Genomic DNA, 16590 nt, shown 5'->3' with positions numbered 1-16590 from the left:
TCCCACAGTAAGTTAAGAACTTCAAGGGAACGACATTCCAGATACCTTGATTCCAGGACAACACAAGATAATCTTCCCTCAATCTCTCTCTCCCTCTCTCCGTCCCTCCCTCTCCCTCTCTCCCCCACTCTTTTCTTTCTTTCTCTGTTTCTGTCTCTCTTTCATTGCCCCATCCCTCCCTTCACCAGAGGGCTTTCCAATGTTGGTGTCAGATGATCATAGCCCAAGAGGGACCCACCAGAAAAGCAGGCAAAGTTAAGACACAGCATCTGTTAATGTTTTATTCTCATGTTAAACATCAGCTAGAAATTCAGGAAGAGCTCTCTGGGGTGGCCGGAATTCCGCAGCTCACGTGCAACATCTGCCATCCACCCTGGCCTTTGAGACTCTGGAGCACTGATGGGAAACTACGGGAAGATGCAATGGCAAACGGTTAATCAAAGGGCTTCTCCGTATGTTGCTGGCACCTGTGTTCAATAAATCTTTAGTCCTTGCATGCATGAAGTGTTTAGATATTTCATTAGCTGGGTTTCTTTTTCAAAATATTTATTGACTTGTATTTATGTCCATTATTTTAACTACATGTTCCTATATTATGTGTTAAAAATATTTTGAGTCCTAAAATTATTTTCTAAGAAGCAATGATTTCTGCTCATTTAAAATTTATCTTTGTATACTTGCATCGATCTTTTAACTGAAATATGCTTTGCTTATTCAACCATCTCCCTTCTTCAGATTTTTTAAAAAATCACGGGCTTCTGTAAAAAAGGTGTTTGTAAAAAAATATAGGTGATATCATCTTTAAATTTTAACTTTTCTATTTAAAAAATCAATAAATTATCATTAACTTTAATAACTAATAAGTAGGTAAAATCAGTACCATCATTTGAGAATTTTTAATTTCTGTAGACACTGAAATTTGACTACAAAAGTGGAATTAATTATATTTTAACATGTCAATCATTTAATCACTCTACTGTTTATTGAGCATTTCCTATTTTCCAGGCCCATGCTAGTGCATCTGTTACTGTACCACTTGTTAATAAAAGGCTTCATAGAGGTGGCTCAGTGGGTTAAAGCCTCTGCCTTCGGCTCAGATCATGATCTCAGGGTCCTGGGATGGAGCCCTACATCAGGCTCTCTGCTTTCAGGGAGTCTGCTTCCCCATCTCTCTCTGCCTGCCTCTCTGCCTATTTGTGATCTCCGTCTGTCAAGTAAATAAATAAAATCTTAAAAAAAAAAAGGCTTCATAGTAGGTATTTTTGGCTCCATATTCCAGATGAGTAAACTGTAAGAGGCCCAAATCACATGATTAATGAGAGGCAGGGTAAGATTCAAATCCAGGGTATTTGGGGCTTTTTTCATTGTTTCATGAAGTCTCAAGCAACTAAAAACTTTCAGCCCTTTATAAATCAATGGCTGTGTGCTAGATATCATTGTAGGTATCCTCTGTCTTTGTCACACCACCTCCGCAGAGCTAGGCATTGTAACAATCTGAAATAAGATCTCAAAAAGCTCAAATTTCCTTTCCATAGAGAGATGTTAATCATTTGAATCTCAGTCTGATTCTAAATACTCCAAACTTTCTAGTTCTTAGGGATGTGAGACAAAATTCAAAAGGTCCATTAACCTGGATCAGAAAATTGTCACCATTTTCATACTAATCTTTAATAAAATTTAATAGTGTCATCAACTATAAGTGATGACCAAAAATAAATAAATAGATAAATAAATAAATAAATAAATAAATAAATAAATCATGGTATTTTTGGATGTCCAAGGTAGCCAAAGGTGTCTACATGTAAAAATGATTAAGATTCAACAATTTCCATCCTGGCTTTTTAAAAAGCCATTATAGGGGCACCTGGGTGCCTCAGTTGGTTAAAGCCTCTGCCTTCAGCTCAGATCATGATCCCAGGGTCCTGGGATCAAGTCCCAAATTGGGCTCTCTGCTCAGCAGGGAGCCTGATTTCCACCCTCTCTCTGTCTGCCTCTCTGCCTACTTGTGATCTCTATCAAATAAATAAAATCTTTAATTTTTTTAAAAAAAGTAATTATGCCTAGCATTGGGTTTCATGAATCAGCAGAAAAACTCATCCCAGTGAGCTCAGCAACTTGTGAAGAACATAGATGTGTGAACATTAAACATACACAGAGTACTTAGGAGTTCTAATGGAGGTGGTCAAAGACGAAATCACCAACTTTACCTCGGACAGCTTCTCAGGAATAGAGGCAACCAGAAGGCATTTTTTTTTCTTTTATTATTTTTTTTTAAGATTTTATCTATCTATTTATTTGAGGGAGAGAGAGAGAGAGAGAGAACACCAGCTGGCAGGCGGCAGGGGGAGCCGGAGCAGAGAGAGAGGGAGAAGCAGACTCCCTACTGAACGCTGAGCGGTGTTTGATCTGAGGACCCTGAAATCATTTCCTAAGCCAAAGGCAAATGCTTAACCAACTAAGCCACCCAGCTGCCCTCCAGGAGGCATTTCTTAAAAGAAAGTTTTCTTGGGGTGCCTGCTCTCAGTGGGTTAAAGCCTCTGCCTTCAGCTCAGGTCATGATCTCTGGGTCCAGGGATTGAGCCCCGCATCAGGCTCTCTGCTCAGCGGGGAACCTGCTTCCTCCTCTCTCTCTGCCTGCCTCTCTGCCTATTTGTGAACTCAGTCTGTCAAATAAATTAATAAAATCTTAAAAAAAAAAATTCCTGAGCTACATCTTTGAGAATAATAGCAACTCACGTTGCAGCAACAATTCAGGCAAGGACTGAGAAATCTTGGTAAAAAGATCAACTTGGATGCCTGGGTGGCTCAGTTGGTTAAGGGTCTGCCTGCAGCTCGAGTCATGATCTCAGGGTCCTGGAATCAAGTCCCACATCAGGCCTCTTGCTCATTGGGGAGCCTGCTTCTCCCTCTGTCTGCTGCTCCCCCTGTTTGTGCTCTCTCCCTCTCTCTCTCTCTAAAAAATTAATTAACTATTTTTTTTTTTTAAAAAAAAGAACAACTTGTGCCAAAGCACTGAATGTGAGTGGCAAGATGTGATTGGGGAACTGAACACAGCGCTGGGCTGGGGGCGGCAAGATGCACGTGAAGCTGTAAAGTCAGGCTGGGACCAGTCATGCTAATCACTCTGCCTTAATACAGTACTGAGCTTCTGGAAGAGGGAGAAGCTTTGAGAAATACCTGTTTCCCATGAGAATTATCAATATGTTGAACAAATAAGTGATCAGGGCTGATCTCTATAAGTCTTCATTATTCCCTGACAGTAAGCACTGTTTTTCTTCAAACCTGTCTTGAGTTTCAGGTGATTTCTTGGAGGCACAGGCAACCGAGACAGCTGAGGTTGATGAGATGTCCCTGAGAGAGAGAGAGAGAGAGAGAGAGAGAGAGAGAGTGTGTGTGTGTGTGTGTGTGAGAGAGAGAGAGAGAGAGAGAGAGAGCAGGGTCCTCTTAGTGTGGGGTCTTGGGCTCTGGAATGTTAACCAGATGTTCCGACAGAGCTCTGGTTTGTTTTCCTTCTGACCATAGTTCTCACTTTATCTGGGAACAGAGGCTGGAAGTGAAGGGGCTTGCAGGAGTTCTAGGAGCCATGAAAGGAGGGAGATGAAAACGTTGGCTCTTTAAATCTTGACTTCCGTTCCAGATACCAGTGCTGATCTTCCTTCACTGCTCCGAAAGCAGTCCACAGCTTCAGTTGGAAAAATAACATTTTCCAAAGCTTTTGAGCAGCACTGGTGGGGCTACTTTTGGGACAGAATGGGCTTGTACACAGGCAAGAGCTAGAGATAAAATTTATTGCAGTAACAGCCCTTTCTATGTGTTAAGCGCTACGCTAAACATTTTACAAACATGAGGTCATTTTTTTTTCCCTCACAGTAATTCCATAAGGTAGGTATTACTTTTCCTAGTTTGCTGATTAGGGAGCCGTGCTTTGAGAAGTTAAGTGGTTTCTCAGGCTTCACCCTACAGTCTGCCTGTGTAAGAGCAAGGATTTAGACTTGAGTCTGGCTGATTCCAAAGCCTGGCCTCTGTAAATAAAGAGGCAGTTTTACATAGTGGAAAGAGCACTTTTTACGGAGTCAGTCTGGATCTAACCTCTCCTTCTGACAGTTAATTTGCTGTGAAATCTGGGTTAAGCCATTTACTCTGTCTCTTGGCTTCCCTACATGCAAAATGGGATTAATAATAATTTTATTTACCCAGATGCTTCTTATGGAAATCAATGGAATTCATTTATATAGAAGAGATTTGATGTTTCTTGTCAAGTGCAATGTAAAAAAATTCATACATCTTAAATTTCTTTCAAAGCCTCAATCTTCTTACCTATAAATTTGGGATAATACCGGTGCTGCATATCTCACATGGACGTTGGAAGAAACAACCAAGATGAACTATGAGGAAGTACTTTATAAGCTGTAAAGTATTATACAAATGAGGTAATGTGCAAGCAATCACCTTATAATTCTAATAGGCTGTAAAGGATTATAGTGATTACTGTCAGTTCCTCTGAGACTAATAACATGTATCACTAGTTAATATTCTCTCACTTTTATTAAGTTCCTTCGATTGCTGTGGCATATATATGTTTCAAGTAACTTGGCGTGGAACTTCCTCCTATCCAATTCTCCCCCTCCCAGCCGCTCTGCCGCTATAAAACAAGATGACGCCATTATGAAAGCAGCAGCCTGTTCTTTGAATGACCTGCCCACGTCAGGGCTTCATGTATTACATATCCTAAGATCTGCACATGCATTAATACTATAAAAGAGGTTTTGTGTGAGAGACAAATACAAACACCATGAGGTCACTTCTTCCAGAATATAACAGGATGCAGACTCTTGGAAGAAAATAGTATAAATGTCCTTTCGGAAAATTTTGTCTCTGAGCTCAGAACACATTATAAATTTTTCCAGAACCCTCCGACATACAGTGCATCAAACAGAGTGCCTTTTCTTTTCTTCCCTTTATTTCTTTCTCTTTTTAAGCACTATTTTCAGAGAAAGGAGGACTAGCTGGGAGGGGTTCTGGTGGCTAATGATTTCCAATGTCAAATTCTGCTCTTAGGGCCCCACACTTTGCAGAGGGATCATTGTAGTGGGTCCAGAATCAAGGCCCCTGGCCCACTTTCCCAGCTGGGTGAATAGTTCAATTTTTCAGCCCTCTTCATCTGCCAAGAAGGTCAGTATGACATGCTGTTAAGTAAATACTGAAGTAAAAATCAGGAGAGCTGGCTTTATTGCATAATTCTACAAACAACTATAGTATGACAAAATAACTACTTTTAATGAGGTCTGATAAGTGCCTGACACCTCTTCACAGAAGCTTAACAAGCAGTGTTGAATGATGAAAAAATATATATAATAATGTAAAATACTCAGTAACCAGTGAACAAAATTTCAATGCAAGCATTCTGATCTCTATACTTCTAAATTTCTGGTAGCTCTGGCTGTAGTATATGACTTGTTTTTGAAATAAGGGGAGGACTCCAGAGAAGGCATAAGAGCCACGAGTTGATTTCCAGCTGGTTACCTCCACGATGCTGTGCTGCCCCTGTGGTGAGTGAATTACCCTCTCTGAACTTCAAAGTCCCCATCTATAAATGAATCTAGGTAACCTATTCTGTATCCAGCTCTGAAGATCACTTGTAGCTCTGTGATTCTACTCCTCCACTGCAACACATAACGTTCAACCCTAGACCTTGAGTATTCAATAAACGCTCAAAGCTAAGTCCCCACTCCTGGAAGAGACATCAAACACACAAGAAGTTGTAGAGTGTCGCCTGACAGATAATACTGTTATCATTTCCTTTGGTGTCTTATTCAAGCATTTGGTTAACTATTGACTCCTTATCCAGAAACTCTTTAAGTAGCAGGTTGACGTCTTTTGCTTTCATTTCACACCCTGAGTAATCAATTTTGTTAATTAGCATTAATAACTAATTATTATTATTTTCAATGGATAATTAATTATTAAATTTTATTAGAAGACTCAAAGACTGTGATTGTTGATCTTCAGACCTTTCTCTCTAGACTAGTGGTTTTCACTCATGATTGCACATTAATGTTATACAGCTTTAAAAACAGAAGGATTTAGCGGGTATGGGGGGCATCTGGGTGGTTCAGTTGTTTGAGACTCCTGATTTTGGCTTAGGTCATGGTGTCAGGGTCCTGAGATCAAGCCCTGCGTCAGGCTCCTTGTTCATCACAGAGTCTGCTTGGGATTCTCTCTCCCTCTTTCTCTACCCTCCTTATTCTGCCTCCTATCGTGTATGTGCTATCTCTCTCTCTCTCTCTCTTTCTCAAATAAAAATATTTAAACAAAAGAAAAAGGATTTGTGGCCTATTCTGTGAGACTAGATTTAATTGGTCTGATTTAATCAGAGTAGAGTCCAGGCATTTAAAAAAAATTATTCAAGTGATTCTACTATATAGTTGAGTCCTACACTAGAACAGAGTCTCTTAAATTTTAATGTACAAATGAATTATGTAGGAACCTTGGTCAAGTGAAGATTCTGATTCTATAGGTATGAGGCAGTGTCTGGAATTCTATATTTCATTTTTTTAAAAGATTTTATTTATTTATTTGACAGACAGAGATTACAAGTATGCAGAGAGGCAGTCAGAGAGAGGAGGAAGCAGGCTCCCTGCTGAGCAGAGACCCTGATGTGGGGCTCAATCCCAGGACCTTGGGATCATGACCTGAGCTGAAGGCAGAGGCTTTACCCACTGAGCCACCCAGGCACCCCTGGGATTCTATATTTCTAATAAATTCCCAGGTTATGTTGATGCTTTGACCATTACCACTAGAAGTGTGGTCCATGGACCAGTAGCATTAGCATTATCTAGAAGATGTTAGAATGCACAATCTCAGGACCCATCCCAGATCGACTGTATTAGCATTAACCAAAGAAACAGAACCAACAGGAGAAATATACAGATAAAGAGATTTCTTTGTAAGAAATTAGCTCATGTGATTTCAGAGGCTGAGAGTTCCCAAGACCTAGGGGAGCAAATGATGGTCCAGTCTGGGTCTGAAGGTCTAAGAACAGGAAGGCTAATGGTACAGTTCTAGTCTAAAGACCAGCATTCCAAGTGTTGGAGGAAGATGTTTCAGTTCGACTCCGAAGACAGGAAAAACCAATGTCCCAGCTCAAGCCAGTCAAGACTGGAAGAATTCCCTCTTATTTTAGGGATGATCAGTCTTTTGGATCTATTCAAACTTTAAAATGATTGGATGAGGGCCACCCACATTAAGGGAGAGCAATCTGCTTTACCTAGTCTAGGAATTCCAGTGCTAGTTATATCCAGAAACACCTCATAGAAACCCCTAGTATTATATTTGATCAAATACCTGTCCACCCCTTGACCCCATCAAGTTGCCACATAAAATTAACCATTACATCTACTGAATCAGAATGTGTTTTTTTAACAGATTATGCATATGCATACATATAATGCACAAATGAAATATGTGAAACACTGCACTGTAATAACAATTCTCAATTTTTTTCCATTGACTGCTTTACACTTTTAAAAATTATTATAGAACTCAAAGTACTTTTGTTTATATAGTTATGTCTATTGATATTTCCTATACTAGAAATGAATACTGAGTATTTTTGAAATTACCTATTTATTCATGAGTTTTAAATAACAACCTATTATATGTTAACATAAACAACACATTTTAATGAAAACTAACCATATTTTTTGAAAATCAAAAACTTGTGAGTAGAGTAGCATTGTTATACATCTTTGCAAATCTCTTTAATGCCTGGTTTAATAGAAAACAGCTGGATACTTGTACTGGCTACTTGCTTCTGAATCTATTATGTGGCAATATTGTACATTATGTAGACTCTGAAAAACTGTACTCTACTCCCATAGAATAATGAATGAGAAAAGACAAATAACACCTTAATATTATTGTAAAAATGGTTTTAATCTTGAACGCTCCCTGAAAATGTCTTTGAGATTTCCAGAGTTCCCGGGATGACACTGTGAGATATCTCTTGTAGAGACAATCTGTATAACTACTTCCAAAACAGTCAACTTGGATCTCATCAGCAAACTTGCCACAATTCTACTGAAATCTGGGGCAATTACAGTATTCTCTGGAGGAAGCCAGCCCTTTTTTCCACCAGCAAATTACATAGTACTGCCAGCAGTCTCAAAGACCATTAATTAGAATGTCAGTTTTGCAACCGTACTAATCCTTCATTGTACAGAAAGTTTTCTCAACTCCAGTGCTGTTGATATTTTGAGTCAAAAAATTATTCGCTGTTGGGGGCTGCCCTATGTATTATGGAATGTTTAGCAGCATCCTTGGCCTCACCCATCATTTCCCTATTGTGATAACAAAAAATGTCTCCAGACATCACCGTATGTCCCCTGGATGTCAATATTATGCCTAACTAAGAAGCACTGCATAGACTAAGAAAAACGATGTGGTGGGATTGGGGGCGGGTAAGGGTAGGAGTCAAGGCTCTGGGCTCTGATGTTGTCATCTATGTGAATGGTAGAACCTTGAACTGAAATAGGGAATAAAAGGGGAAGAAATGTCTTGAGAGGAAAAACAACAAATTCCAGTTCATGGTACTGGTTTTGAAATATCTAAGGGCTCTCTCTGCATGGTTAGAATGTGAAAAGAATTATCAAAGGAACTGCTCCCAAAAGACTAGGAACAGAGGTTCTCCAGAGTCACAATGTAACTTTCAGAGAACATCCTGTGATTGGGTATAAAAAAGAAATTCTTTTCATTTGTTTTTTTATGTTCCAGGCATTTTGTAAGACCTCTTATAAATAAGAGGTCTAGCTAGTGTGGCCCTTCTACTGATGAGAAACTGTGATTAAGAGAAATTGAGTAACTATTTAAGTAAAAAACTCGTAAGTCTGACTCTGGAATCGTAAGACTCTCTATAACCTCTTTCTTTCCTCACTCTCTTCTTTCTTTTATTCACCAAATAAAAATGGCGGCCATGTTCCAGAAGATATGTATGCTTCTGGTATACACTAGGATAATGGAAAGATACAGTCTTTGTCCTTTATGGAGTTTTCAGTCTAACAGCAAAGGTAGAAAATTAAACGAGAGATACTAAAGTGTGTTAATTGCCATTGAGAAATCATAGGGCCATAGGAATGTGTGGTAAGACCACTTCGTCCAGTCTCCAAAGGGAACATGGTCAGCAAAGCTTCCGTATAGGAAGTGATGTTTAAGATAAAATCTTAATGATGAGTAAAAATCAGAAAAAGGGGAGGGGAATTAATATTTGAATCTGACTGAATATTGCATCTCTATTTTTGCTATTCTTTTTAAGTCTCAATTCTTCTATTTTCTTTCATCTTTTAACCTAATGACATTAATTGCATTTTGTTAATATATAACATAAATATGTGATTGTATTTATTGAAAGTACCTTCCTCTGAATTTCCTTTAAATTATAACAGGAAAAGCAGTACAGCATGATGAAGCTTTGAAGCCTAGATTCAAATCTCAGAATTTGTAACATCGAGGCATTCAGTAAGACATTTGCCTCAGAAATTTTCACTTATAAAATGACAACAGGCTATAGTAAAGACCATATAAAATAATATACATGGAAATACTTCTGCAAATGTAGGCTTTTATTAATAACTGGACTATTATTCTACCAGGTCGAAGGATCAACATGAGGAAAGTCATGAAATTGAAACACAAAAGTTATGCTTGAGTAAAAGCAAATAATTCATATTAGCTGGAACCTTGAGATTTGATGCAAGAAAAGACTGAAAAGCAAGTTTAGTCAGGCTGGTTGTGGGTCTTAAATATCAGAGGGCTTACTAAATTTAATGGGCAATTTATCCCATGTAGATGATTACCCTTTATTGCTTTGACACCGAAGCAAGAGCCAATGTTCTCTGGGGAACTTTACTGCGTCTAGCAGTATCTATAAAGCTTTTATAAATAACAATATATAATATGCTGTCATTTTCACAGCTGATTCAGAAGCAGTATAAATATTTCTTCAGTTTCCAAGTATGCTTAATTGGAAGTTGGGCTCTAGAAAACTATCAGATGAAATCATATTTCTAAGGTGCAGGAAAAGAAATATAAATGATAGGTTAATTGAGAAATATTTTAAGATTTTCCAGACTGTGACATGTAGTTGTCCAGCTAAGCCACTTGTGTGCACTTCAGTGGGGGGTTGGGGGTGAGAAGGTCATAACAACCAGAGACTCAAGGACCAAGGATGTGGCCTCAATGAATTTGCACTGATATAATGGAGGACGCTGAGGTGAGCATAGGTGAAGATATGGAGAAAGCAGTTGTGAATCAAGAGTCCCCAGAGAGGGGACACCTAGAGGCTATAGAATGTTCTGGTCTCAGACACAGAGAGAGGATCTGATTGGAAAACCTCTTAAAAAAATGTATAGTCCAGGAGAGAGGCATTGTCACACATTCTGGGGGTAGTTTTGAGAAGTCACAGGAGACCAGAAATGCATCTAGTGTTGTATAAAGAACCTGGGTCTTGGGGTGCCTGGGTGGCACAGTGGGTTAAAGCCTCTGTCTTTGGCCAGGGTCCTGAGATCAAGCCCCACATCAGGCTGTCCACTTGGCAGGGAGACTGCTTCCCCCTCTCTCTCTGCCTGCTTCTCTGCTTATTTGTGATCTCTGTCTGTCAAATAAATAAATGAAATCTTTAAAAAAAAAAAAAAAAAAAAAAAAAGAACCTTGGTCCTAAAGGCAGAACACATACTTCTAAGGCCCAGCTAGTAACTATGAGCTAAAGTTTTCCACAAGTCATTTCACCACCCTGGGACTTATTTTCACCATCTTTAAAATGGAACAAAATTAGAGTTTTATCCACAATCTTGTTGTGAGAGAGAATAATATTACATCCTCAAAGACTTCTGTGTATTTGAGGTATTATATAAAATATAAGTTGCAGACCAGAGAACTCAATAAACAATGTTATTAGAAATAGGAAATGACTGATTTCATTTTAACTTTTTAAATAGTATATATGTATTTTTGGTATTTGGAGTACATTAACTTCTTAGGCTCTAAGCTACCCAAATTTTATTATAAACACCTATAATTTCTTCCCAATAAAATTAAAAGAAAATTGCCATTTGAACAGTATAATAAATCTCAAATAAAAATGTAATTTAGTAATTAAAAAAAGAGGAGCATGAATTGATGGCTCACACTACATATTAAGGCAAATGCAGGGTTAAAAATACCCAACATATGGTCCTTGCACAAAGTGTTGTTTGGATTTAGAATCCTTTTTCTAATAAGAGAGAGAGGAAGAGCCTAAAGTTCAGAAAGTATTTAAAACTATCTCTAAAAGACATTTCAATTTCAGGGATGTACATTCAGTGTACCTCCTTCACTGTGAAATAGGTTTCTGGGATAAGCAGAAGCTCGGCCCATAATATTTTCCATCAAGAAGCTAGATGTCTGGAAGTGAATCTTCTGAGACATATGGTATGAGACATTTATTAGAGTTTTACATGCATAGTCATAGTGCTCACTAGAAAGCCTTGACTATTTTAAAAAGTCTTTTGAATCCTAGAGAATGTCCATTTCTTCACTGCCTTGCCAACACGGAACATTACAAGTCTTTTCTTAAACTTTAAAATTCTATGAGAAGATAAACTATTTTTACTATTGTATTTCCCATTTCTTTGAAAATTAGTGGAGTTTTATTCTTAAGAATTTTGCTCAATGTTGTGAATAAAACTACTTGGTCAGTAGGTATTCACATTGTTTACCTCTAAGATATTTACAAATCGTTTCTCATTCTTTTGCAAATAATGTGAAAATGTCTGTTTTCATGCAACCTGAGTATTATGTTTTCCAATATTCACCTCAAATGTTAAAGAGAAAATCTTATAAGAAAAAAATGGTTTGTGAACACTGGGCAGGGTATGTGCTATGGTGAATGCTGTGGAATGTGTAAGCCTGATGATTCACAGACCTGGACCCCTTGGGCACATAATACATTATATGTTAATAAAAATAATTTTTAAAAAGATTCAGTTTCTTTCCTTAGTAGGAAAGAAATTATTTGAATGAAATTGAGATAAACATTTCTAAAGGTTAACTTATGAGAAATAAAAAGGGAAAGGATTTGCCTATCTGCAGAATGAATTCATTCCTGGGAGAGTAGAACGAAGGTAAATCAAGACAGGAATTTGGAGTGAATTTAAAAGTCAGATTTTTATTATTATTATTATTCTACATTTTTAATATTCTTAGAGTAAATTTTTTTGTTGCTTTTTTATTATTATGTTCAATTAAACCAAGATATAGATCATACAGATGATAAAGTAATACAAGAAGCAGAATTAAGGAAATACAAAAGTAGAATTAGGAAAAACTCTAAAATGAACTGTCTATAATTTGTTCCATGTACCCGATGACCAATAAAAGAAAGGTACTATATTCCAGTACTAGATTCCAGGACCTTTTCTCCTTTCATGATCTGGTGTTCTGCCACTTTCCATTCTGCACTTAACCCTTGATTTTGTTTCCATCTTGTGACCTCTCTTCTGCCCTTTGGACTTGGCATGGGAACTTGGATTCCTTGGCTTTGAACTTTGTTGAACACTGAAGACTTTGACTCATACCCACCTTTCCAATTCCCTGCTCTTGGATTCCTTGGGTAATATTCTTTGGGTCATAATAACTTTGCCTTTATTTTAGACCACCAAGTTCATGGGCAGCAGTCACACTGGGCTGCTGCAAGGGTATATCTGGATAGTTCGGGCAAAGGAGGTAGTGACAGGTAAAGGTATAGGCCTTGCTGATGGAAAAGATTACCTGAGCCTTGCATTTTTTCTTCATCGGTACACAAATATATAGCTCACAATGACTTTTAGTAGTAGTAATTATCTCTCATAATCCCTAAGCATGACTCTGTATCTTCATCACACGGGATTCCAAATGCCAACAAAGGCCTTCAACTCCACGTTTACTCACCTAGGTCCTTCAAGGGATAGCTAGAATACTACCTCCTTAATGAAGGCTTCCTCGATTCACTCAGGCTGTTAGTTACTCTCCTCTTTGCCCTTCTACAGTTGTTTAAAGAAGTGAATAGTTAGTGCCGTGTTAGTTTGTAATGTTTCCAATTAAATATGCCTCCCCACAGCAATACTACGAATTCCTTCTGCTTCACCAAACCTAGCCAACTGCCCTGCATATCATAAGCCCTAGGTAAATCCTTCCTACATAAATGCTGGGCGATGCTGGTGACGAAAACAAAACAAGAACTATCACCTTAATTCCACAGAGTGGATGAAGTATTAACATGTAAGAGACACAGAGGGCTGCCCAAGGGCAACATCAAATCTTAGACTCAAGTCCAGAGTCTCTGAAACTCATCTTGGCAACCTTTTTCCCTTCACAATACAATCTCCAAATTGAAATGGAATAGTAGAATGCTTAAACAGTGAAGCCCTAAAGAACTAGTGGTCAAAAGCTTAGACATGCTGAACCAAGGGCATGAACAGAAACACTGTGTTTCTGTTCCCAAAGCAAATGTTTCTTTTCTTTTCTTTTTTATTTTATTTTATTTATTTATTTGACAGACAGAGATCACAAGTAGGCAGAGAGAGGAAGAGAAGCAGGCTCCCTGCTCCCTGCTGAGCAGAGAGCCCAATGCAGGGCTCCATCCCAGGACCCTGAGACCGTGACCTGAGCCAAAGGCAGAGGCTTAACCCTCTGAGCCACCCAGGTTCCCCCCCTGCCGCAAAGCAAATGTTTCTAAGGTTAACATTTTACTTCCTTTTAATTACATATGAGGAAATAGTATATTCTCCCCTGAGCTTGTGCTGAGGGATGAGGTAGTAAACACAAAGTTTGTAAAACTCAGGACTTGTGGCTTCAAAGAAGTTCCAGACTAGTGAAAAGATTCACAGATTAGGAATCTTGTTGTTGTTGTTAAGTTTTGCAAGTCTATTGGTATGCATTTATGGCTATGTTCAGTGTGTATAGTATTTTGTCTGTATTTTAAATGGAAATTCCTTAGGAAAGTTGTACAAAGAAGGTTAATCTAATATTTCTCCCCCTTCACAAATTAAGGAAAAAATGCAGAGGTTATAGAGCAACTCAGGGACAGAGTCCTCATGTTCCGACCTTTTCTTGGCTCACTGAACTGGATAATGGGACAAAGAGCTGTTTTATGACTCCGCCTCCTCTTTACTCCACAGTGCTTTGCAGGCTCTTATTCTGTGCAATGGAGCATATTCATTTAGAAATGTCTGTGCAACATTCAGAGTGGAGCTGGTGCTCTCAAGGCATGCCTTTGAAGAGCGACGGACCCCAGCCTTCAAACACCACACCCTCATGGAGATTAAAGCTCTGTCACTGATCTCTCACCTACCACTGTCCACTCCTGACCCCCCCACAGCTATGCTCTACACCTCTTCAGCTCTTTCTGGCTGGCACTCACCTCTTCTCCTTCTACCTCACTGGAATTTCTTTCACCTGTCCTCCAGGATAAATTTCAGACACCTTAATGTGGCTCAGGAGGCCTCGATGATTTGTCCCTGTGTCTCACCACCTTCCTTTTTCCTCAGTCCTTTGTGTATTCTGTGCTCCATCCAGACCGAACAACTTATAGTCCCATGCAAGCAACTTGCCTCTCTCCTGTCCTGTTCTCTGACCGGCGTAAATGCAACATCCTCTACTAGGAACACCCTTTTATTTTACTCCCCACCCCATCCCTTCTCCTTGTACCTTTAGCCTGAATGACTCCTACTTGTGCTTCTGCCCTTAGCTAATGTACCAATTTCTTCAGAAAGCCTGCTACGCCCTGGAAGCTGAGTTAGGGCTCAAGTGCTGGGCTGGTTGACAACTGATGCTTATTCCTAATTAATACAAATGGTGTGGTCTTAAAGTTGTATGTTGTTTCTTCTATTATACTCTCAGCAATCTGAGTCCAAAGACTGTGCCTTTTCTTTGGGTAAGTCCACAATAGTTAGCATGATTGTACGTAGTACACCTTCAATATATATTAGCTGAAAAAATAAAGGATCTAACCCATGAGTAAAGGATTGATATCAAAGAGGTCTCAGTAAACTGAAGTTCTATTAAAGTTATGTATATCATCTATGAGAATTCACATACCTAGAAAGACTAACACCTCCCTACCTCTCACCTGGGACATACAAGTATCACAGGATAGGGGAATTTGACCACATCATTATAGAACCTTTGCAAATGTTTGTTTTTGCTGTTTTTCATTGGGAGTAGAGCTGAAGACCACAGTGGAACTCTGAAGAACAAAGCAGCTTAAAAATAATTCTTAGGGTGCCTGGGTGGCTCAATGGGTTAAGCCTCTGCCTTCGGCTCAGGTCATGGTCTCAGGGTTGTGGGATCGAGCCCCGCATCAGGCTCTCTGCTCAGCAGGGAGACTGCTTCCCCATCCCTCTCTGCCTGCTGCTCTGTCTGCTTGTGCTCTCTCTCTCTCTCTGTGTCAAATAAATAAATAAAATAAAAATCTTTAAAAAATAATAATAATTCTTAGCATTTTATCAATTTTACAAATGCTCAGGTTTTACTCTGACTTTGTCTTTAGATGTTATCAACCAGTGGAACCCAAGGCCAAAGTGTTTTGGCATTAGTTAAATAGCCACATTTTTATTATATGAAAAATGAGTCAGAGGCTATAAATGAGTTTCTGGTAATGGTTTAGGGACATGCTTCTCCAACTTTATCAGGCATGAGAATTCTGGAGAAGCCTAGAGATTCCCTAGTCCCCACACTCAAAGGTACTTGGATTATGTCCTATGAATTTTTATTTCTAACAAGCTCTCAAGGGGAGCAGATGCTAGCAATTCACAGATCATTGCCTAGAACTGGTTAGGCAACAATCAACAGTTATTTATTGAGGGTTTACAGTGTGAGAGACACATCTAGTAGGAAAAGATCCTGCCAAAGGTGTATGCAATCAATTCCACAAATATTTATTTTCTACCATGCCACCAAGTACTAGCTTACACACTGGGATTCAGACATAAATAAGAAGCCATCTCTGCACTCCAAGGCCTTCAAGGTAGCAAGAGAAACTGATGCAGGTTAATGGGAGTCTGATACAGGCTATGGCTGTTGAGATATGTAGTTTGCCTTCAGTAGAGCATGTACTAATGTATATGATGTATATGATGAGCTAATGTATATGATGGGCTAATGTATATGATGAGCAAAAATAGAAAAGGGAGTTTCAGACCAGAGCAGGAAGGGCTTCAAATCTCGTCGTAAGGAACATGTTCATGATTTTGTTAGCCATGGAGGAAACAAGATCGGTTTTTTTTTTTTAAAGACGAATAATATTAATAGCTTCCTGAGACACTGACAGTAATTTCTAATAGCAATCTATCTGCATGGTTATATGGACGAACTGAGGATAGAGGCAGAGACTAGTGAGGAAAGGATTGCTATTACTCCAGCAAGAAGTAATAAAAACATAAAGTGGGGAATGGTTGTAAAATTGCCATCTGAATACAAATATATAGCCCCCTTCAGGCCAGTGATAGAAATCCTGGAGTTTTCTCATTCCTTAAGAATATTTCAGGCCCTACGAAGGCCTTATAAACCAATCTGTTGGCT

General features: G+C 38.8%; 1 long non-coding RNA gene across 1 annotated transcript; it reads right to left on the bottom strand.

Annotated features, from left to right (window-relative positions):
• Positions 1–311: 311 nt before the first annotated feature.
• On the bottom strand, positions 312–14614 carry LOC309846155. The gene is made up of 3 exons (XR_014301749.1): positions 14432–14614; positions 3178–3351; positions 312–407 (listed from the first exon to the last, which is right to left on the bottom strand). It is a non-coding gene; the product is annotated as an uncharacterized lncRNA (long non-coding RNA).
• Between the last annotated feature and the right edge of the window lie 1976 nt (positions 14615–16590).

This window comes from Mustela nivalis (assembly GCF_964662115.1).
Source record: "Mustela nivalis genome assembly, chromosome: 1".
Taxonomy (NCBI): Eukaryota; Metazoa; Chordata; class Mammalia; order Carnivora; family Mustelidae; genus Mustela; species Mustela nivalis.
This window is presented reverse-complemented; position numbering and strand designations above follow the sequence as displayed.